Raw genomic sequence first — 25,235 nt, 5'->3', positions numbered from 1 at the left:
ATGTATTATAATTGAATACTTCCATGGACTATTTTGCATGAAGTTTCGCTCTGGTAATGTTGTTTGTTAACATATTCTTTTTTTTTTTTTTTCATACCACTGTGGTGGCAAACAAGCATACGGCCCACCTGATGGTAAGCGGTTACCGTAGCCTATGAACGCCTGCAATACCAGAGGTATTACGCGCGCGTTGCCGACCCTGAAGAAACCTCTTTACCCCCCTTTTGAAGAACCCCATGCCGTAGTCTCTCGGGAAATTCTATTTCAATATAAATTATTGAAAAGGTAACTGAGTTTTGTTGAAATTATTATAGAAAGAATAAGGTTAGTAACAAATTGATTAATCAAAGTATTCAATCTATTAATGAAGTCTTTAATTATGTTAATGAACTTTAGCACACTGTTTATGCTCTTGTTAATTATTCTAATTTTATTAAAACCTTTTTTTTAATTGATGATAATGGAATGGTAATCATGCCTATGCTTTCGGAATACGGTGGCTGGGTACCAATGAGAGATGATAGATGAGTATGGAAGCAGGTCAGTTAGCTAACTGTGACAAATTCAAAAATAAATCAATCACGATGGTTTTCAGGGGGAACCGCCAGGAGGTCGACTTGATAGGGTTCATTGCTAGCAATGATTGCTAATCCTCATTACCAACAAACTCTTCCATCCCGAAACAGACTATTGTATCCATAAATAGAGAGAAAATTTAACATAAAATACATGAGTTTAGTATAAAATATTCCCCAAAGAAGTATCCTGATTAGTTCTCTTGTACGAGTATGTGAGACTCAAACAAATAAAGATGCTACGCCATATTAAAAGAGTTCAAAACGTCTGCTGCCCTCTTTACTTTACTGTAATAAAAGTAACACTTTAACCGACAAAGAAACAGATTAGCTTGTAAGATACGGTAATTGTACCAGACGTCTATAATTTCGTTTGGATATTATAAAGCAATGAAGAGATTTAATGATTCAACACTTCTCTACATATAAAAATTGATAAAAAATCCATATGCTGACCCATCAAACTGCAATCAACCTGTACTTTCGTCCCTTTTGCACGTAACTCCCGGTTTATAGCTTTCTCTTTCACACGTGTGGTCTTGTTTTATTTTAATTTCCAAGCGATGAAGCAGAGATATGGGCGGACAGTCAATTTATCTTTCACTCCCATATCTCCAAAACTTGGATGACAAATATGTGACTGGCATGTTTTCGTTCTATAGCGCACGGAGAATTATATTTTAAGAAATCATTTACCATGTATTATTCATGCATTTGGAAGGATTTAACATGAAAATATCTTTAATGGTTATTTATGGTTCATAATGGGGGTTTAATGTAAAATAACTAGTTAATAATTTGCTGCAGTACCTATAGGAAGTCAAGAAGAAATTGATCACTAAAAATTTATTGTTATTATCCCAGTACGTCAATCAACCTTCCTTCTTTCTAATATTATAATATATGTAAACTATTGTGTATTCAAAATCTACACCCTAAAACCAAAATAATCACACACGATGCCGTTTCAAAGATTCCTCTCGCATACACTCATATAAGTTTCCTGCAGAGGTTTTGTCTTCAGTCTGCAGCGCGAGGTTCTATAAAACAATTCTTAAACTCTCTTACTAATGAAACAATTATCGTAAACATAACTTGGAAATGACACTTTCTCTATTTAGCATTACGTTGGCATCGAATTCAATCTGGCTTATCGTTTTCATCAGTGATGATTTTGATACTCACTTTTACATCTGATTCAACAGTACGAGTATAATTTTATTTATTAATATTCATGAATTGATAATTTTGTTGTGACGAATATTTACTTCTGATCTTATTTGTACCTTTTCAAAGATCCCGTCTCAATTTCTTGTCTGTTGTGCTATAGAGATCAAATTCGAGCACGTATGACCATTCTCGACTTTCCTCAGAAGCGATAGCATCACATGGTCGCGGTGCTCGCGGTGCTCTTTGAAGCCTTATCTTGCGTCTCTGTCTTTCGTTAGCGGAAGGAGCTTTGATCGTGTGCTCGACTCTGATTGCTTTTGTTGTAACAATAAACTTCTTTTAATCAACATTAGTGTCCACCTCATCTCCAGTGTGTCGGTCACTTACTTATACTGTAATATAATTTACTTTTATTAGTTTTATTTTTTTAGTATGTTGTTACTAAATGGTACAGCGGCGTTGTCCGTTTTAATTACGATAAAAGTGTCATGTCATGTATTAATTTAAGATATGGACTATCTGTGAACCAAATTTTATTCAAATCCATGTATTGAGTAATAGACGTCCAAACTTACATTTCTATTATATTAGTAAGATACCATAGATATGTGGCATAATAGATAACTTCATTAATAAGGTAAATGTTTAAGACGCATTGAATGCCAAATTAATCTTACAACCATAAATAAAAAAGTAAAAAGATAGCCATTATTTTTATATAATTTCTACGAGTTCATCCATTCGTTTTTCATGTAAAGGTCAATCTTCGCTCTTTATGAAAAGCTCGTCGAACAAACGCTCAATGCTCCCTCCAAAAAAACAAGTAACAATCGTTTGAAATTAAAAATTCACAGGTTAGATCCTAGGACTTCCAGACCGTAGCCAAGCCAAGTCCAAGTGAGTTATCACCGCTCTATAATTTCTTTTTATGATTTACCTTCATCTTGGTTTTATAAATGATTATTAAAATCATTTTGCTTCCATATAATATTAAAATGTATTCAGTCTTCACACACGAGTTCAGATACGCCCGGAATCATTAGAGACTGTTGTTATTAATCATCATCCGAAGAGCTTCCGTGTTCCACTGGCTTCGTCCATTAATATGGACTATAACAAGATGTCTATCCCGGATCGTATCGTAAATAACCGGGTAACTCTCTAATATAATGATTGCGTAACGTTGTGGAACGCAGCCAGGAATAATATGCTGGTCAAAAATAAACGGACACACTTGCATTTTATGCATCCCGACTTGTGGATGCACTGTCAGATGGAGTTTGCACCGACTGTATATTTTGATAGATATATATGTAATCTTTATTACTACTAATAAAATTTAAAAAATCAACAATTAAAAGAAAAAACCAATTCATTTCGCTGGTTGCTGGAGCCGCCTCAGCTGTTGCTATATATGTACAGCTCCAGCGAGATGTACCTATACAGCGCTGATTTTCAGGCGGCCCCTTAACTGCTTTAACTTCAGCATGCGTGCGGGTCGCCAATACCCATTTCTCGGATGGGAGACTCAATACGCTTGACAATAAATAAATAAAAAAATATGACCAAAATTAAAAAGAACAAACTCTGAATTATTTTCGCTTCTAAGAAATATGTAATATATAAATAGAAAAAATAGCAAAAGGAGATTTTTTGCAAAGTTACCGTTGTGTTGCAGTTAAGATATGGTTCGTAGTAAATTTATTGGGTATTGTCACAAGAAAAACAAAGCATGAGTAATGCGGCAGGTTAGCGGTATAATCCAGATTTTTTTTTATGCAGTTTAGAATGGCAAACAAGCTGACGGCTCACCTGATGGAAAGTGGTAACCGTCGCCTATAGACATGAGCAGTACCATGGACATAACAAAGTATACTGTTTCGCCCATGATACCCCCCATGCGTTGCCATTCCTGAGGACTCGGATGTTATTCCTCTGTACCCAGTAATTTTACGCCATATCCCACCGTTCAAACCGAAACACAGCCATGCAAACACAACTGCTTCACGGTAGAAACATGAATGGGACAGAGGTACCCAAGCAATCGACTTTTGTACAAAGTCTCCCTCTGGTCCCAGATGAACCATTATTATCATTCTATTCCGATTCACTTCTGGATATAGGCCTCCGTGGGTGCCTTTCAACTAATGTGACTATCTTTTTGCACGAGCAAAGTCTTGAATGATAGTTAAGGATTTATTTCTTTATTGATTATCTTATTTCCAATATCCTATGTTCCATACAATATAATTTATTATCAAATTACTCATTATATATTGGTTTTTAATATTGATTTTTGATGTATAAATCAATTGAAAGTTGCAAGTAAATCATACTAAGCGGCACCTACATGTTTTTTACTTAAATGCTAATGAAGTCACTTTGTCACAGCGTAGAGGTCATAAATAATAGTTACGCAACCACGAACTAATGTAATTAGCGCACGTAATTATAATGGTTATTGAGGGCGCTCGCTAGGGGTCAGGGCACGGTGCGCACGCGCATATGCGCGGGTTAGCGGTTCCGGTGCGTTACTTAAGTATAAAGGAACAACCGTATTTTTTTGGATGATGATAGAATGGTGCTTCCGCCTATGCTAATAGTATACAACAGCGGAGCACCAATGAAGGAAGAAACGGTGAGGATGAAGTCAGGTCAGTTAGTCCATCCAAGTAGTGGGTAATAACTAACATAGTAATAATAATAATAATGGAACTATGCCAAATTTAATCAAACAGTATCAAGATATCTGAGTGGTATATCGATTTAGTTCAACAGATAAATTTTGTAAATCAATGAAGAGATTGATAACAATATCACGCGATATGTAAGTACTGGAATTTAACCAGTTGTATTAAATTTTTCGATTTATATTGTAGAGTCAGCGATGGTAGGCGAAGAAGAAAGGTCTTGATCTAGAGATTGTGTATTGGATGACAAAATATAGGACTACGAACCTTCTAGGATCGATAAAGGAAATTGGCGAAAGTAGATGGATGTGAAAAGTGAAAAATGGCTTACGGTGGAAGGCATTAGGTAAGACCTCCGTCCAGCTTTGAACAGATATAGGTTATACTGATGATGTATTAAATTTTAATGAGAATACATTGTAAGAAGCAAGTCCGTTGAAAAGTCCCGTTATAGATATTTCGACTTAAAAAATAACAAAGAAAGCTCTTGACAATGGAACAGGAAATGCTTAGCGACCAATTCGTATAGAACATTAGGCACGCGTGTACCGCGGCTCGAGGACTCTCACCTGGAACCCGACGTGTGGTCATATTGTGCTAGCCGTGGTGACCATCCCTCATTGATATACTTGGACATTTTGCTTTACTGAAAATTTTTAAAATATACTCTTTTTAAAATGCCCTTTTTACTCTTTCTAACACTATAAAAATAGACAATAAATAGGTCAGTAAATTAGTTGTTGTTGGCATACTAATACTTTAGGGTATACAGTATTTTTAAATGGTGATGGTGAGAATGGTATGGTAAACCTGCCTGTGCTATCAATCTCCGATGGCGGGACACCTGGTGGCTGGTGAGAGATGATAGATGAAGATGTAAGTTGGTCAATTGGCCCAAGAAAAATCCCATGAGAATTAACCACGACGGTTTCCAGGGGAAACCGCCTGGAGGTCATCCTGATAAGGTACATAGCCAAAATTGATTTGTTAAACCCCATTGCTAACAATCCCTTTCCCCCCAAGGGTATACAGGGTATGGAGCCATAATACCATAGTCCTCAGGAGTAAGTAACACATAAGGGATACCGTGGGAATCACAGTGTATTCGGTGATATCCATGGTGCTGTTCCTGTCTATAGACGACGGTTTCTACTTATCCTTAGGTTTGCCGTCAGTTTGTCATTCTAAGTCTCACTCATTGAAAATATTTTTATGTATTCATTATAATGATATTCATACCAAGTCCGTTCACATTTATTTGAAAAAAGTGCACTTAACAGTAAACAATAGATATTTATATAAATATAGTTCTGCTGCGTGGACACCGTACAATACAACGCAGTAATGTGTCCACATTTACTGGGCTATTAACTCTGGACAACGGCGTGCGTACGCGCAGGCAATAGACCGAAAATAGTTTAAAAAATATGTTCATTGTTAAGAGTAATTTGAAATTCTATTTATATTTTAAACTTTTTTATAGTAAATATCGTTATCTAATTGGGTAATTGATGATGAGTGATTTTTAATGACCTTTACAGTAAACGAAGGATATTTATTTAATAGTCATGGCAATGGCGATCAACATCCATTTTAAAAACATAATAAACCTATATGTACAAAATATAATAAATACAAGTTAACCTTTAAAACATATAAGAATACTATAGATTTATTATACCAAAACAAAACTATACACATATAATTTACTACACACAAATATTTTTTTAAATTCCCAAATTGATAATTAGGCTGTAAGTTGATTCTGAAGCGTCGTTCCAGTCTAAAACTATATCTAATATTATAATTTGATATAAAAGCGAAATATTTATTCTAAGAACCAATATAAACCCAACTTTTTTTAACATTAAGTAACTCAGTATTACATCACAAGAGTCTTTAGACTTTATTAATTTCTATTGATTTAGACACATTTTTGTCACCGCTTACAATATATGAGTAAAGATACTGCTGTCTCTTTTCTATTTCGTAACGAAGATCTAACTAACTATCATTTGCCTGTCAAGGAAGTCTGATGTTGCAAGCATGAATAAGCTGCAGCAATTTTCGCTTACTACAACATCATTATCTTCCTGCCGTTATCCTAATTATATAAATTTTGGGGTTTTTATCCATAGTACCTAAGATTATAATGGCCACCTGCCTATCAACCCCCTTGGGAATGTATTTGTCGGTGAAACTTGCTACGTACAGTATGTAAAAAATAATCGAGGAAAAATGAGAGAGACTTTGGGACCGAGTGCAAGAACTTGGTATAAAAGAAAGGCGGATTAAAGAGTAAACGTAAAATGGGACATTGCAGTTGCGGAAGGGATACTGGTCAGAAATTGCAGCGACTCGGGAGACCTGGGTCATATAACCGTGTGCCTTTATTCTAGAACCGGATATATCATTAGAGGAGCACAGCGTTCACCACATCATAAGGACATAATACGAAGGCCTACACAATACATCGCATTCAGTATTAAAACATATTCGTAATTTCTAGTTCTTATAAAAATAGAAATGTATTTGCGTATTCCAGAAATCTAGATATTCTAAATAGGCCGTAATTGATCTTTACGTGTCAATATTTCCGTTCAGCGAAACAGAGGCGAGCACTTTTGCAAATTAGTTTCGCGCCCAATACACTTACAGAATTAGGTCTAGCCAGGCGATAAATAGACAGACCTGTTGGTTACGAGCGGGTGCAAGTATCAAGCTCAAGCGGATTATTTGCATCGTAACTTGCCTATAATAGAGCAAAATCTAAATAAAACTTCTTTTATAAAATCTTAAAGTTCTCTTACTAATGTTGCATGTAATTTGTCTTTTCAACCGACTTCAGAAAAAAGGAGTTTCTCGATTCGGTTGTATTGTTTTATATATATTAAGGCTTATGTTCATCAGTGGACAGTTACCGGCTAAAGTTATGGACGATGAAACTTAATTATAAGAATTTTTGAATTTAGAACTATTTTTTTTTAACAAAAGTTGATTTTACAATTATACATTTGTTTAATACAGACTACCAAATAGGAGTAAAAGTTATTTAAATAATTAATAGGGAAACATTAAAGATTTCTCCTTTACGTAAACCAAGAGTGTTTGCGCCTGCACTCAGCGACCCAATTACCCGTTTTTATGTTCACTAGTATAAACTTTATAATCTTAACAGATGTAAATATTTAGTCTTATAGGAAATCTAGATTTTGTTCTCCTAACGTTCAGTTATTATAAACACATCTGTAACACTATTCTCATCAAGAATCTCTTAAAAATGTGTCAGAGTTCGAATGTTCTTGCTTATAACAGTACTTCCAGTACGTGGACTATTCACGGTTTTATTTATCTAGTTGTCTTTATTAATTACTATCGATTCTTCGCTGCTGGCTATCGTGACTCCGTCTTAGATCGTCTTTAGTTTGTCTCCATTACTGGCAGTAGCTTTGTGAAATGCGATACTAACATATATTTTTGGGAGGAGAAGCATGCTAGTAAGTCAACGGTTCCAGTTCTTTGTGTAAATGTAAATGTAGGTTCCAGTTCTTATTGCTATCTATAGTAGGGGTCCTCTCACGACGACCTCCAAAATTCTTCGTGATGATCATCGCGGTTAATTCCCAACGAATTCGTCACGACGAACCAATTGATCTGACCACCCAATAATACAAAAAGTAAAAACTGTCTAGTTGATCAATTTATAGACAGCGAACTCTAGGAATATAAAATTTATGATACAAGTTCCTCAGATATGTGATCACTAAGAAGGAATTCCTCGAAATTCCCTTAAGAACAGGAAATAAGAGTAGAGGCGCGGAAAACAGCTAATAACGTTTTCGCAAGCTGTCATGTTCCATTGATATATTATGATGCTATATCATATTAGCCATGTAGTCCCGGCATAGAATAGCCCATCCTTTCCTTTCCCGTGGGTGTCGTAAGGGGCGACTAAGGAAACTTATGGTCAGGATATGGGCAGCAGCGTTCCTCTTAAAACATCTTCAAAAGCCTGACTGCGGTTATCAACCCGCCTGCCAAGCGTGGCGTGGCAACTATTGACAAAATCCTAATAAGGGAAGGTTTTTGTTCAACAGTGGGCAATTAACGACTGATATGTTGATGACGATGAAATCATATTATTGCTGCATTGCGATATTGAGCGCTTAACAAAGAACTTCCCCATTGTTTGTTGACGTAAACCCAATAATTTTGCTCAGTGTATACCCAATTTGGCAGCCAAACTTGACCCCCATAAAGCGGTCAGACGCGCCCAGTTGGCCACACCATGTGGCGGTGCGACCAAGTCTGCGTTACCAAATTATTTGTTGTTGTACGCAATATGGGCATGCTTTAATTGCATATAGCAGATACAATTTTAAATACAGTTAACCCATCTCTGGTGATTTAGTTTTCATCTAATCTTAGCCGTATTTATTGTAGAGTCTATGTTTTATCGACGTTCTGGCTTGGCAGATTGCTAGTAACTGAGATTAGCAGCCCACTTCTTATCTTATCTTTTATTCGCGTATGGGGTCAGCTAAGCCGTTGTACGTCGACCCATCGGGATCTTTTGTGCTCTGCCTTATACTATAATTTCATAGATCCTATGTATTACCCTAACGATATTCCGCGGTTTAAGATATCTGTAGTCTCTTGGCTCTGAATAAGTCATTTTTAGTAGGCTCATACGCATACTTTCCAACGAATCGCAGTTGCATATCAAGTATTTTATGGATTCCGATTTCTCTGCGTACAATCAGCACAGTCTCTACGAGGATAGACCCAGTGTCGTTTAAGAACATTTTTTAGAATGCTTGAGACCCTTCAAGGTCCTCCATTCCTTTTGCTGTTTTTTCCTACTTCTCGATCAGGTTAATCTCTACATGGCTCTCTGGAAATCATTGTGGTTAGTTCTTGGGAAATTCGTCAAGATGGGTCAGCTAACCTTACTTCACCTGTCCTCCTTCACTGGAACTGCTCTAATGTATCAATAGCGCTGACAATGTCACCAATTAGCATTACCAGATTTTTTTTCTTTTGCCAGAAAATCAATGTTTTTTTGAAGTATACACCGGTTCCATTATATATATACCGTTTCCATATATATATATATATATATTATATTATTTAAATGTGTCATGCGGCTTGGGTAGAGACGTTTTAGTGTTTATTATAATTAATTTCTGTCTTTTTTATGTAATTTGGAATGATAAATAAGCAGATGGCTCGCCTGATGGAAGTAACCGTCCACTATGCATGTAAACAGCACAAATGTCACAGAATATACCAGAGGGAGACTTTGTATATTGCTTGGGCACCTCTATCCAATTAGTGTTTCTACCGTGAAGCGGTTGTTTGCATGGCTGTGTTTCGGTTTGAAGGGTGGGATAAAGCAGTGAATTTACAAGGTACGAAGGAATAATATTTTAGTCCTCAGGAATGGTGACTCTTGGGCTGTATCATGGACGAAAAAGTATATTCTGTTATGTCCATGGTACTGCTCATGTTTATAGGCGACGGTTACCAATTTCCATCAGATGAACCGTCAGCTTTTTTGACATTCTACGTTGCTTAAAAAAATATACTGTGACGCCCATTACTTTTCATACGTTGTTGATAATAAACAGATGTGGTTGTTTAGATTGAGATCGTTTCAAGCTATATTAAAAGTAACAAATGATTTTTATTTGTTCCAGGTAAAGTGATCACGAGCAATCCACGTTTATTTGGCTTCATTGGTCACGCTCGGACAGCGCAGCGGCCGGCGATCGGGGCGGGACTGCTATTATTGGTAATAACCATCAATTATTGGTTAAAAAAGTCACAAATTACAGGATGACTGGATATTTCGGATAAATTTTAAACCGACTTAGAAGAGGAGAAGGTTCTTGATTAGATATGTTTTTTATGTATTATATATGTATATGTGATATTTTATTTATGAATTTTGAATTGCCATATATGAACCGATTTTAATGATTATTTTATAGTTGATAAGGTTTACTGCCGTGTTAGTGTCTTGTAATAAATAACACTAAATGTAACATTAATTATTGCAAAACAGAATTTCGACAAAATTAGTTACATGATCAAAATCTGAGAGCAATTGATTTCTCTTTTATTTAAAATAAAAATCATCGATATGTACATAACGCAATTACTATACCAATTGTGATTTTTTTTTATACAACTTAGAATGGCAAACAAGCTGACGGTCCACTTGATGAAAAGTGGTAACCGTCGCCTATAGACATGAACAGTACCATGGACATAACAGAGTATACTGTTTCGCCCATGATACCCCCCATGCGTTGCCATTCCTGAGGGCTCAGGTGTTATCCCTCTGTACCCAGTAAATTCACGCCATATTCCATCCTTCAAACCGAAACACAGCCATGCAAACACAACTGCTTCACGGTTGAAACACGAATGGGACAGAGGTGCCCAAGCAATCGACTTTTGTACAAAGTCTCCCTCTGGTTTTCATTAGCATACACGTAAAAAAATTGTTGAATTAAGAACCTATTCTTCTTTTAAATTATAATAACGTGGGATATGTTGAAAAATCAGATCAATTTTCATTCGCTTCATTATTATCATTCATTCAGAATGTAATCAAATAACTCTCCAATATTATTCCACACGGATAACCTTCTACATGGGAGGGGGGGAGGGATAGTTAGCAATGGAGTCTGACAGCCCCATTGTTAGTAATTTGCCCTATTAGGTCGACCCTCACATGGTTCCCCCTAGAAACCATCGTGAACAATTCTCGTTGAATTCATCACGATGGGCTAACTGAACTGCTTCATCCTCACCTTTTATCCTTCACTGGTGCCCCGCCGGTGTGTACCAATAGCGCAGACGGGGTTACCATACCATTATCACCCATTAAAAAAGTACCCAATGTTAGCAATGCAATTTAATTTTAATTTTTACTAAACCATTATCATCCATTATAAAAAAAACCTTCTACAAGGCTGTAGTTTGTGCAAAATTCATAAACACACTATTACGTTTTATCAAATGTTTTATCAACAAAACGCCTTTGTTTTGGCGACCTTGTTAAAACGACCGTTGCATTTCCATGTAAACAAATATAGGGAAGAAAAATCACTCTACTCGCCGTACGCTTCACAACACACTCATTCACATGTTTTATCATGTTTATCTTTGGTTAGTGTCTCTTAAAGCGATGAAGTAACACATTGCACAATTATATTGACCCCTCGCTCGTTATCTACACAGAAATGTAAGTATTGGGTAATGCATTGCATTGATGATATCTATAGGCATTTCTATAGCGATGGTAACGGTAGACTGGCTGGCGACACACCTGCAAAGTTAACCTTCGCACTCTTGAGTGTCTGTATGTATCTTATAATTGTAAAATTCATAAATACAGACTTGTGGGGTTCTTAGAAATAAAAAAGGCGAATAAACGACAATTATTTTTGTTTCTTTATATATTTTTAACCATTATAACGCCATCTAGTATGAAACTAAGCAGAGCTTAGTTACTTTACCAGAGGGAGACTTTGTACAAAAGTCGATTGCTTGGGTACCTCTGTCCCATTCGTGTTTCAAACGTAAAGCAGTTGTATTTGCATGACTGTGTTTCGGTTTGAAGGGTGGGATATGGCGTGAATTTACAGGGTACAGAGGAATAACACCTGAGTCCTCAGGAATAGCAACGCATGGGGGGTATCATGTGCGAAACAGTATACTCTGTTATGTCCATGGTACTGCTCATGTCTATAGGCGACGGTTACCACTTTCCATCAGGTGGGCCGTCAGCTTGTTTGCCATTCTAAGTTGTATAAAAAAAAAGCTAGTAAATAATGTTCAAATCGCAACAAACGGGAATAATCATAATAATAGTAATATTTATTTATTTAGACAACACAAGGCCCATTTTTTTAGTAATAATTTACTTAACCTATGTTAGTAGGTTCCCCCTGGAAACCATCGTGAACAATTCTTATTGAATTCGTCACGATGGGCTAACTGACCTGCTTCATCCTCATCTGTCGTCCTTTACTGGTACCACGCCGGTGTATACCGATAGCGCGGGTGGGGTTACCATTCCATTATCACCCATTAAAAAAAAACCTATGTTAGTAAATGAGCGGTCATGACACTCTTGCATTGATAAGCTGTCCCACCCTGTATAATGCATATATTTGTGTACTACGAGATTCGAACCCACAATCATTGGAAGGTGATAAAGTATGTCGAATTAATAGAGATCATCAAACACACCTCTCGTCTCATCTGCATTCATAATTCCGAACACTTGGCTTCCATCTGAGTGTACGTTCGATTTGATCACAGTAGACAGTTTTTAATGCTAAGTGGTAGCACTGTATATGTAATAATACTATGGTAGTGGTAGTCTATTAATATTTTTTATGCATATTAGTTAATCTTGTATTCGAATTTCAAATTCAAATTCATATGATAATAATCTACTTTTCCCGCGGTTTTTTATGACCCTTAGAGATGGACCGTAGCTATTATTCTTTATCTATGCTAATAATCCATATCTCTTTCTCAGATTTATTTCACAAGTATTACTTTATTAATATTAATCGACTTGAGGACGCTCTGGCTTCGTATGTTTTTTTTTTAATAAAAAAAAACAACCTATATTCCTCGCAGACAGTACAGCTTTTTATAGGTGAAAATTTAAAAAAATCAGTTGAGTATTTTTTTTTATTTTATCAAATAAAAACTCCCTTGTGTACTTGTGGAGCCACCTGGTTTGAGTCGGATAGATGGGAAACGGCCTAATGGTTTGACTTTAGTAACATGGAAGAGAGACCGCTATTTGTTTTGGGATGCAACTTGCGTGAGTACGTTTGCTGTGTCTCATTTGCGGTATACGATTCATGTGGTTGGCCCGGCCGCGGAAACTGCTGCTAGACTTCATTCAACATATAAGATTCATTCAACACTCAAAATATAAGATTCTCGAATCAATTTATATTTTCGTTCCCATTGCTTTTGAGACTACAAGTATGTATCTTTTTACCAAAGGGAGACTTTTTACAAAAGTTGATTGCTTGAGTACCTCTGTCCCATTCGTGTTTCTACCGTAAAGTAGTTGTGTTGGCATGGCTGTGTTTCGATTTGAAGGGTGGGATATGGTGTGAATTTACAGGGTACAAAGGAATAACTTCTGAGTCCTTAGGAATGGCAAGGCATGGGGGTATCATGGACGTAACAGAGTATAACAGTAGGTATACTCTGTTATGTCCATGGTACTGCTCATGTCTATAGGCGACAGTTACCACTTTCTATCAGGTGGGCCGTCAGCTTGTTTGCCATTCTAAGTTGTATAAAAAAAATGTGGAGAACAGAAGCAAAATCCTATCTGACTCAAAGGATATCTCTGTTAATCCAACGTGAAAACGCTTTAACCGTTATGGGGACCTTTGGATCGGGTATTAATCGTAAATAATATTTTAACTAATTATTAGTTTAATTTATTTTTTGAAAATGGAAATTAAATCTTTTCTATTTATAATATTAGTTTACAAATAGATTGAGTAATCAGCTTAACCAGTAAATACGAATAAAAAGACAATAAAAGACAAATGTCTTCAATGAAAGAAGTTATCTAAGCAATATTATCTCGGTGCGTCCATTAATATAAGAATTCTCATGACTATTAACATGCGTATAATTAGATATGAAATTAACATGTTTACGTAAGAAACTATACGCGATAAGTGCAGCGGAAGTATTGAAATAATGCAAGGCGCCCCACTTACTGGCGATAACGTCGGATCTCACTGCACGAGCGAGTATGTACGCAATCACTCCTCCACTGGCTACTTGGCATTAATTTTATGAGATTGTACCTCTCGTGACTACATGCACATATACGAAGCAAGCTATTACCTCCATCTTTTAAAAGTTAAAAATTAGGTTGCCGATCTCGATACTATCTGTCGGACTGCAAATCGAATGATCAATCTTTCTAATCTCGAATCAATTTCTGATTCGTTATTTTTAAGACAGTCGCTTTTTGTGGAATATAATGTACTGGTTTTATATATGTACCTAAATAAAGAATTATTGTCCCATTACCGGGCATTAGTCGCTCCTCATAAAAGAAGCACATAATTTAACATTCCCACCCTGGTCAGCCAGTCTGGTCCTGATATAGAATGGGCCATCCCTTCCTTTCCCGTAGGTGTCGTAAAAGGCGACTAAGACAACTTTATGGTCGAGGAATGGGAAGCAGTATCTTTCATAAAACATTACCATAACCTTACTGCGGTGGCCACCTTGCTTGCCAAGCGTGGCAACTACTGACAAACCCAAAAGGGATGGCCTATGTTCAGCAGTGGAAAGCTAACGGCTGTATCATCATCAGTAGCCATTCTACTACATATAATGTTTTATTCCGACTTCTCTTACGTTAGTGTATTTTACTTAGTTCTTCACTCGCCTATTACGACATCCACTCAATGAAAATAATCCATGATTCAAGTAAGTGCATCCTTGAAATAGATTTTAAAATGGAACCAATTATTTCGAGATAATGCCAAACAAAATAATATTGTTCTGTGAAAAGTGACGTCACACGTTCAACTCGGGAGCCATTGGGAAGCCAACGAATCATCAAAGACAGAAGGAATTAGGTCGCGCGCTTCCCTCCGCGTTTGTTTTCTGGCATTTATAGCGGTGATGATAGCATCTTATAGGATAGTCGGTGATGAGTCATTGACGATAGTGGAATTTGTATTTTGAGGAATGTTTACCAGTGGGACTTCTTTAATCAATGAAAATAGAATGGTAACCCCGATTGCGGTATTAGTTTACGCTGACGGGGTACCTGTGAGGTTTTACAGGTAAAGATGAAGTTAGATCTTTGAATCCATCGTGACAATTTAACTAGGAACGTATCTTTATATCTCACTCTTCTAGCCGGAATAAACCAATGCAAACACAGCTGTTGCAAAACACAATGCAAAAACGTCAGAAACATGAGTGGCACAGAAAATGCAGACGACTTTTTCCAAGACTACCCGTACAAGCAGCTTAAAGTTTTCAACATTCATGTTTATCGTGAGTTCTTTTATTCCACCAAAACTTCTAAATGACTGAACACATTTTAATGTACGAAGTATTGTTAGAATCCTTACACCATCCCAAGGTCATTGGCTATAATTTTTTTGTTAAAAATCGTTCGTTTTAGACGTTACAGTTTTTTTTTTTAATTAAAAAATGTATTTGTGGACAAAGTAAACCTCTAATAATTTATATAGATTGCAAAATATAGAACCTCCTCCTTTTAGAAGTCGGTTAATGAAATGATATATGCCTTCTACCACCATTCCGTACCTTTAAAACGAGATGTAAACATATCGTGACTACTGTTTACCTTAACATACCTTAGTAAATCATAAGAACAACCCGTGAGCACACAGTGTGTGACCATGGATTCGTTTAACCGCATGTTACGCGCTGGTCGACTCTTGCGCAATCCTTGCACACACATGTGCGTCTTAAAATAATTTGAATTATGCGAGGAAATAAAATAACTTGTGATTCAAACCCTTTACACACGTAACTATATCTGAGATAACTTACGAATATTTATAATCGTTATTTGCAGATTTTGTTTAACAATAAAACAGTAACTTTAAATATAACAAATATATCTAATTATGTTACCAACACAGGTAGAGTTTACTCTATCAATTGCAAAAATAATTTACAAATTTGATCCTGAATATAAATAAAAAACACACACACACACGCACACACACACACACACACACACACACACACACACACACACACACACACACACATGAAAAGTATAACTGAATTGACGCTTTTTTATTTATCTACGTTTTATTTGTGATTTTTGTTGTTTAACATGTTACTGCCATACAATCTGAACAGGTTATCTACTATTATAATTATAACTAAACAATTCTACTTATCTTATCTTATCTTATTTTTCGCATATGGGATCAGCTAAGCCGATGCACGTCGACCCATACGGATCTTTTGTGCTTCCCCCTGCCTTATACCATCGTTTCATAGATCCTTTGTGTTACCTTAACGATATCCCGCGGTTTAAGATATCTGTAGTCCCCTGGTTCTGGATAAGCCGTTCCCAGTAGACTCATACGCATACTTGCCAACGAATCGCAGTTGCACATCAAATGTTCCATGGATTCCGATTTCTCCCCGCGCAGTCTGCACAGTGTGTCAAACAATTCTACTTAATAATTCACTTGAGCACAGATTTTTAATTGAAAGCTTAAATGTATTTCTCTGCAACTTTAATGTATCTATGGTATTATTATAAATTGTTCATTGTACTCAAAAAAGTTGTCAGAAATTAAATAAAAATTTTTTTTTTTTTAAATTTCTAGAAAATTCACATCTCCCCTCTTAAGGAGAGGAGATGGCAAACTAACCCCCGGCAGAAGCGCAGTCGGCCGGGGTTCAGGGCCTTATTATTATTTATATTACTGTATTTTACTTGAATTATTCACTTGTCATTGTATATTTTTATTTATAGTGCAATAAAGAGGTAAATAAATAAATATGTTCTTATTGGTGCACTAAAAAGAATCATGCAGTAAGATTCTTATTAAAAACCACTAATGACATTTTTTATTTTAATGATAAAATTTTTTTTATACAACTTAGAATGACAAACAAGCTGACGGCCCACCTGATGGAAAGTGGTAACCGTCGCCTATACACATGAGCAGTACCATGAACATGACAGAGTGTGCTGTTTCGCCCATGATACTCCCCATGCGTTGCCGTTCCTGAGGACTCAGGTGTTACTCCTCTGTACTCAGTAAATTTACGCCATATCCCACCCTTCAAACCGAAACAAAGCCATGCAAACACAACTGCTTCACGGTTGAAACACGAATGGGACAGAGGTACCCAAGCAATCGACTTTTGTACAAAGTCTCCCTCTGGTAAAATATTTGGAAGCAAAATACCAAATTATTTGTTATTTGATTAAAATTATTTTGTTTCCGCTACCAGAAGTTCCACAACCTTCCATACTAGCCATCAATCTCCGACTGTCATTTTGTCCAAACACGTTTTGGGACACGACTTTCACCTCAAAATACGCAAATTTTCTTCAAGTAAATTAATAGACCGCTGCTTGGAGCCTAATGTTAACCGTTTGGCGTCCAAACTGCAAGTAAGTAATTTTCGGCCAAAAATGCTAGTTAAATAACCAGTGATATGGAATTCCGCAAAATATTATCTAAAGTTCGGTAAAATAAATACCAAATTCGCAATTATTTTACTGGTTACAACACCTTACTTGATAGGAAAGACATCGCGTGAAGGGTACCATGCACATCATTACATATTTTCAAATATCCATGACACTGTTCATGGGCCGTCAGCTTGTTTTATACTTACATAAAATATATAATATTCCTCAAAAAGTTTATGGAATGAGCTCCCCGTCGAGGTTTTTCCAAGAGACTACAGCATGAGGTACTTCAAAAAGGGGTAAAGAGGTTTCTTCAGGGTCGGCGACGCGCGCGTAATACCCCTGGTATTGGTGAGCCGTATGCCTGTTCGCCACCTCAGTGGTATAAAAAAAATAAGTATCGCAATGGAGGTAATAAATTTGCTTGCGTTTGCGCAACTAATGCATGACATATGCGGGATGCGATGTGAGTGAGTTGTAATTATTTCAGGCACAGCACTTTATGGCTCCAATTATCCGACTACGCAAGTGCACACATATCCTTTTTAATTTTATCATGTCATACTCCTTTAATGTTATAAATATAAAAGTTTCTGAATTGAAAATACGTTTCAGTAGTTGAACAAACACACGGACGGAGAATGTCCTTTATTAATATACTAGTTGTGATTGCGACTTCGCGTGCATTGTAATAAAATTCCATTACAATTAATTGTATACGGCATTTTCCCCCCACTTTTATTACTATTATTTACGCTATCTAGTGTCAAGTAGAGTCAACTGTCGGCAATAGGTGACTTTAAAAAATATAACAATTTAAATGTTTTTTTGCGTAGTTTTTTACACTTGGTATAGCTCATATTTTTACCAAAATTTAACTTTATAAAATATAGAAATGTCGTAATAATCAAACTGGACGTAATCGTGTAGCATAGCTACGAAAAATACAAACAAATTAAGGATCATCTCTTTCGATCAATTAATCCATATTTATTATAGTATCACAAAATACAATGCACATAGAAAAAGAGTGTATAAGATGTTATAATTATTTTGTGACGCTCCGTAAGAGATAAAATATGGTATAGTCACGTGTTGGTCCCATGTCAAATTTGTAATGATTGCAGTTACCAAAATATAAAAATTTTGTTGCAAAAAAAAGGGATATTAGTCCCCATCGCTAGCGAAACAATTTAATTTTAATTTCTCATACCTACACCCAACATAATACATGCATACCGAGCCCGATCGTTTGTGTTCGGTGACGTCACGACCGTCCCCGAGTATGACGCAACCGATATTTCCCCTCTGGCGCGCCGCCAGCGCTTCCAATCCATCCCGGTACCGGCTCCCCCATCAACGTGACAGCCGCGAGTTAACTGTAAACATGTTTATACATTTATCCCACATAAAAATCCCAATGCAGTATGTCAGTTTTAAAAATGTAAACTTCAGACGTTTTAATTCTGTCGATGCTGCGGATTGTAACTGTAGGCACTTGGTGGTGTTTGAAGTTAATTTTTAAAGTATAGAACACTCGTACTTCTACAAGTCTTTATTTCATGTGTAAATTATACTAGTCTTTACCCGCGACTCCGTCCACATAACCAGTGTCATTGGGGGCAAAAGGGATTGTTAGTAATGGAGACTGAGAATCCCATTGCTAGCGATATACCCAACCAGGTAGACCTCCTCGCGTTTCCCCCGGGAAACTATCATGGTTAATTTCTGATGAATTCATTAGGATGGGCTAACTGGCCTGTTTTCATTCTCATCTATCACCCTTCACTGGTGCTCCGCCAGCGTATCCCGTTAGCGCAGGCGGAGTTACCATACCATTTTCACTTATCAAAAAAAAAATACCCAATATATAGGGCAACAGCGACAATGTACCAAACAATAACTCTAAACAAAGCGTCTCTAGTCACCGCAAGCATAGTTTACGAGCAATTTGCTGTATAAAAATAATTTTACATTCACCGAGGCGTATGCAGGTAATCGCCAACGGAAACTGGAGGCGTTGCTTGGTCTATAAATCGCACGGGATTACGATTCAATCGATATGATTATTAATCGCCTTCAAAAAAGAAGGAAGAATTATTATTTACATTGTTTTAAGGTTTTTGGACCGGTTGGCATTTTTTTGTTTTCGATTGAAATAGTTTAATTCAGGTCTAATAATGTTTTTTTCTTTATTTGTAATCGATTGTTCTATTAAAATATATTTATGTATTTTTCTATGCAACTTAATATGGCAAACAAGCTATATCTTCATCATCTATATCAGCCTTTAACTGTCCACTGCTGGACATAAGTCTCCTACATGCTTCTATATTGTAACAAATGAAGTTATATCTACTATATTCAATATATATATATATATATATATATATATATATATATATATATATATATATATATATATATTCATGTAATGTAACGAATAATAATATATTAATTCTAGCTATTCCGCTGCTGAACATAGCCTCCCCCATAACGGGAGGGGGGGGGTTGCCAATAGTTGCCACGCTTGGCAGGCGGATTTCCCGTACGGGGTCGCTATTCAAGAACCTTTCTTCCCAATCGGTTGGACGGGGTTACTATTCTTAAATAAAGGAAATGGGGGGAAAGGATTGTTAGTAATGTAGACTACCAGTCCCATTGCTAACAATATACCCTGTCAGGTCGACCTCCACATGGTCCCGCTTGGAAACCATCGTGCTATTCATCACGCTGGGCTAACTGACCTGCCTTTTCGTCCTCACTTATGTTCCCTCACTGGTGCCCCGCCTGTGTATACTGATAGCGCCGGCGGGGTTACCATTTCATAATCATCCATTAAAAAAGAATGAAGTAAATTATAAATTATAATTATCTCAGCCCAGTATTTTAGATAAATAACAATGCCTATTGTGCAGAGGCTCTAGGTTTTTACACCTGCCTAAGAGAATGCATTTTTCTGACTCAATTTACACTTGTGTTAATACAGCGCCGGTGTAAAGTGTCACTCTTGGAAGCCAGCCAAAGGGAATCCATTGTGAAGCCGGTTTATTTACGTTACAAATACCAAACATTTATTCGAGTTTGAGCGAACATGCTTTAGTGACGGTCCGAGATATATTATTGTCACTCTTGATGCTACAGACGTGTAGCCAGTTTTGATATTTCTTTTAAATACTCTTGAATATGAATTAACGTTTTGTCATATGTCATTTCAGCCCTTAACCATCCACTGTTGAACATTAGCCTTCCACTTGGGGAGTTTTACCAGTAATTCCTACACTTGGCAGAGGGATTGGCAACCGCAGTTTTTTTTTTAATGGGTAATAATGGAATGCTAACCCCGCCTGCGCTATCGGGATACGCTAGCGGATCACCAGTGAAGAATGATAGGTGAGGATGAAGCAGGTCAGTTGGCCCATCGTGACGAATTCAACAAGAATTGTTCATGATGGTTTCCACGTGGAGGTCGACCTAATAGGGCATATTGCTAGCAATGGGGCTGTCAAACTCCATTGTTAACAATCCCTTTCCCCCCTGGCAACCGCAGTTAGACTTTAAAGATGTTTTAAGAGGGATGCTGCCCATCCCTCGTCCCCTCTTAGACGCCTTTTATGACACACACGACAAAGGAAGGGGTGGCCTATTCTATGCCGGGACTAAACAGCCAAGGTATACATTAATGTCAACTTTATAAAACGTCATAAGACTTTATGTTGACCCCATAAACGCACTGTAAAACATGTCGCGTCGCATTTTAGATGAGGTCAATTGTGGAGTGAACTATTGTAAATTGATTACGATGTGGGTGTTCTGTTTGTATTGTGGATATCGTCTGTTACGTCTGGCTCTTATCCGACTGTAAAAAAGGAAGGTAACATATTGCAGGTGTATTTCAGGATTTTTGGGGTAACATACAGTCTAACTGCAGTGTGGTTCCGACATAGAATAGGCCCTTTCTTTCCTGTAGGTGTCGGAAGAGGCGACTAAGGGAGCTTAATGGCCGCTGGTGTTGTGGGTGATCATGGGCGGCGGTAGTCACTTACCAACAGGTGAGCCGAATGCTCGTTTGCCCCCTGTGATGTAAAAAAAAGAGGGATGCGCAGCAGCGTCCCTTTTAAAACATCTCTAAAAGCCTAACTGCAGTTGCCAACCCGCCTGCCAAGCGTGGCGACTACTTTCTTTTTACGGGGAAGGCTTATGTTCAGCAGTGGACAGTTAACGGCTGAAAAATCATGATTCAGTCTTAATAATTTGAAGAGTTTTAACAGAAACTCTGAATAATAAAATTTGAAATGATAAAAACAAGATCTCGATAAATTCATTTTAATGAAATTACTTTAAAAAAGGAGGTCTTCAATTTGTTTGTATTGTTCAACATTTTTGTTTGTGTTACGCGATACTTTCGCTTATTCTAAATCAATTTCGACATTTTAATTTTATCGCGATTAAAAGCACAATTTTATTGCTTTAAAAATATTGTTTAAAAAGTGTAAAAGTAAGTGAAAAAAAGCGTAACGTGTTTCATTGTGCGACAGTGAAAGTGAATTTGTTTGTCTGCTACCTCTTAGCGTCTTTAAAGCTTTACCAATCGTTACGAAATTAGATATATATACGTACTATATGGCATCCCATTGGCTAGCTTTTTCAGAAGGCCATAGGCTTTTTATTTATTTATTCTTTATTGATCACAATACAAAAAAATGTCTGGTACAAAAGAAGAACTTCATACTATATAGCATTCTCTCCCTGTCAACTTTTGGCAAAACAGAAATTTAATTATACGGTGAAAAAAAAATTTACCTCGGTTATTGAACATATTCCGGTCACGCGGACGAAATCGCAGGTAAAAGATAGTGAAACATAATATAATTGATTCTCGACATTGTTACTCAATAAAGTCTTTATATTTCGAAATCTGTAGAGTAAAAAAAATATTGAGTCAAAACCATAAATAATACATACTGAATTTTCATGAGAGATTTCAATGAAACTTACGCCATGTGAGATAGCAAAAACTAGTACATGGTCGCACTGACCGTCGACCTACTGTCTGAAAAAGGCAAGTATAAATATCGATGGGGTACTGTACTATCCAGAGATAAGAGGTGAATGGCCATGCAGGTGGTATAATTTTACTGCAATTAAAAAAAATAAAAAAATAAATAAAAAAATCTAAACATTTTTTTTTATCCAACTTAGAATGGCAAACAAGCTGACGGCCCTCCTGATGGAAAGCGGTAACCGTTGCCTATAGACATGAGCAGTACCATGGACATAACAGAGTAAGTATACTGTTTCGCCCATGATACCTTCCATGCGTTGCTATTCCTGAGGACTCAGGTGTTATTCCTCTGTACCCAGTAAATTCACACCATATCCCACCCGTCAGACCGAAACACAGCCATGCAAACACAACTGCTTCACAGTCGAAACACGAATGGGACAGAGGTACTCAAGCAATCGACTTTTGTACAAATTTTCTCTCTGGAAAAATCATTTTACGCACATTAAAGATTTCCTATTTGTGTATATTTGACACGATATCTTGGCCAAATTTAGATCAATTTTAATAGTTCTTTTCCATTAAGGACTAATCCTGTGTTGGTACCAAATTAAATTTATCACTATTGAAGGAATACATTTTTTTATTGTTTATTTTTTCCATTTAAAAGATCATGTAATAAATTGAAATAGAAAATATATAATACAGTTTCCTGCAGCTACATAATACAGGGAGAGATCCAAGGTTGCTGAAGACCGGAAAAACGTTGAACCTCCTGGTTAAAAAATCTAAAGCAGTGGTTCGGAATGAGCATCAGATCCCTTTCAGGATGGCGGTGATCAAGGCTAATATCGCCAAACTCCGGTAGAAGATAGACGAAGAAATTTGACTACATACTTGTTTGACAAACTGTTTTACGCTCGTATTTGATTTCTTAATTTATCATTAAAAACTAACTAGCCGGAAATTCTATTTTATGATCTCATTCCTGGATGATGATTATAAATATGCCAAATTTTGAATCATCTGCGTAAAATGATTTCCGAGAATAACACATGACAGATTATAAACGATGATACTGAAATTATTTCTGAAATGGTTTTCTTAATTATTTTTGCTCTCGACGGAGTCTATTCCCATGTCGGTCCCATGATCAATTTAACGGCGATGTAGAAACTTCCTGCTTGTTGTGAAGCACAATCTTGTAGACACATAAGTCCACTTTCCAAATTTAAATACTTCGAATCTAATGAGTTTACGAATAATCTCCTCCTTCACAATTATATTTTTAATTGTTTTAGAAAAGAATAGTATGATTGCTGAACAATATTAGTTTATTATATCATAATACCAATAGAGCGAGGGATGGACAGCAGCATTCTTCTTAAAACCAGAGGAAGACTTTGTACAAAAGTCGATTTTTTGGGTACCTCTGTCCCATTCGTGTTTCAACCGTGAAGTAGTTGTGTTTGCATGGCTGTGTTTCGGTTTGAAGGGTGGGATATAGCGTGAATTTACTGGGTACAGAGGAATAACACCTGAGTCCTCAGGAATGGTAACGCATGGGGGGTATCATGGGCGAAACAGTATACTTTGTTATATCTATGGTACTGCTCATATCTATAGGCGACGGTTACCACTTTCCATCAAGTGGGCCGTCAGCTTGTTTGCCATTCTACGTTGTATAAAAAAAAATCTCCAAAGCCTAACTGCGGTTGCCAATCTGCCTGCCTAGCGTGGCAACTACTGGCAAAAGCCCCTAAGGGGGAGGCTTATGTTCAGCAGTGACGATTAATGGTTTATATGATGATATCATAGTAATTATTGAAATCGGTTTTTTAACCAACTTCAAAAAAGAAATAGGATTTAAAATTGGTTGTATTTTTTTATGTTTGTTGTCTCATAAGTGCATTACTCATTCGGAAAATTCTTATTGTATTTAAAAAATCTACATTCAGATTGTTGTCATAGAAATTTTATCAAAATTAATTTAGTATTTTAGTTTGTAAATCAAAGTTGGTTTTGCCAAGATTAAACTTGGTGTTTTAGTGGAACAAACTCTTAAATTATTTGCAAGTCAAAAGCTACACATTTCAAATCCATTTTCGTACTCACCTATTAAAAAAAGTAACATGTTACTGTAATAAGGCTCTATTCAAAATGACTCGTTACTAGACCCAACCATAAATTGTAAGTTTAAAAAAGTAACAACTTAAGTGACCTCTTACAATTCAATTGAAAAATAATTCACAATCACCATAACAGTTGCAAGACAAGCTCCGCTAACGGCATTGCTCCAATATCCCAGTTCTCCTTACGAAGAATCGGATAATATCAATCTACCCCCATTATCGAATATAATCTTTATACATATTAAATTGTCCTAGATACGTCAAAGAACTACTACAGCGCACACGCGCGCGCGTCAGACGATCTCAATATGGTCAATAGGTCCCGTTTTAGCGCGAGCGAAACACCTAGCCTCTAGTGATGTGTGTAGAATGTATCGATAAATCTTCGATACAATTGAATTTATTAGCATTAATGTTTGAATCATGGTTTACTTTGTAAGC

General features: G+C 36.6%; 1 protein-coding gene and 1 long non-coding RNA gene across 4 annotated transcripts in view; both read left to right on the top strand.

The window, feature by feature from the left end:
• The window catches only part of LOC128202463 (limbic system-associated membrane protein-like), a 203,969-nt gene that overhangs the window by 82,310 nt on the left and 96,424 nt on the right, over positions 1 to 25,235 (top strand). The window lies entirely within an intron of this gene.
• LOC128202464 (uncharacterized) overlaps positions 3,837 to 25,235 on the top strand; it is a 65,976-nt gene continuing 44,577 nt past the window's right edge. The window contains exons 1-2 of the long non-coding RNA XR_008253799.1: positions 3,837 to 4,781; positions 10,135 to 10,229. This is a non-coding gene — a long non-coding RNA (uncharacterized LOC128202464). The remainder of the gene's footprint in view (positions 4,782 to 10,134; positions 10,230 to 25,235) is intronic.

This window comes from Galleria mellonella, unplaced genomic scaffold, assembly GCF_026898425.1.
Source record: "Galleria mellonella isolate WM207_F2 unplaced genomic scaffold, CSIRO_AGI_GalMel_v1 utg967, whole genome shotgun sequence".
In the NCBI taxonomy this organism is placed as follows: Eukaryota; Metazoa; Arthropoda; class Insecta; order Lepidoptera; family Pyralidae; genus Galleria; species Galleria mellonella.
The sequence above is the reverse complement of the archived record's forward strand: the minus strand, read 5'-3'. Positions and strand labels throughout refer to the sequence as shown.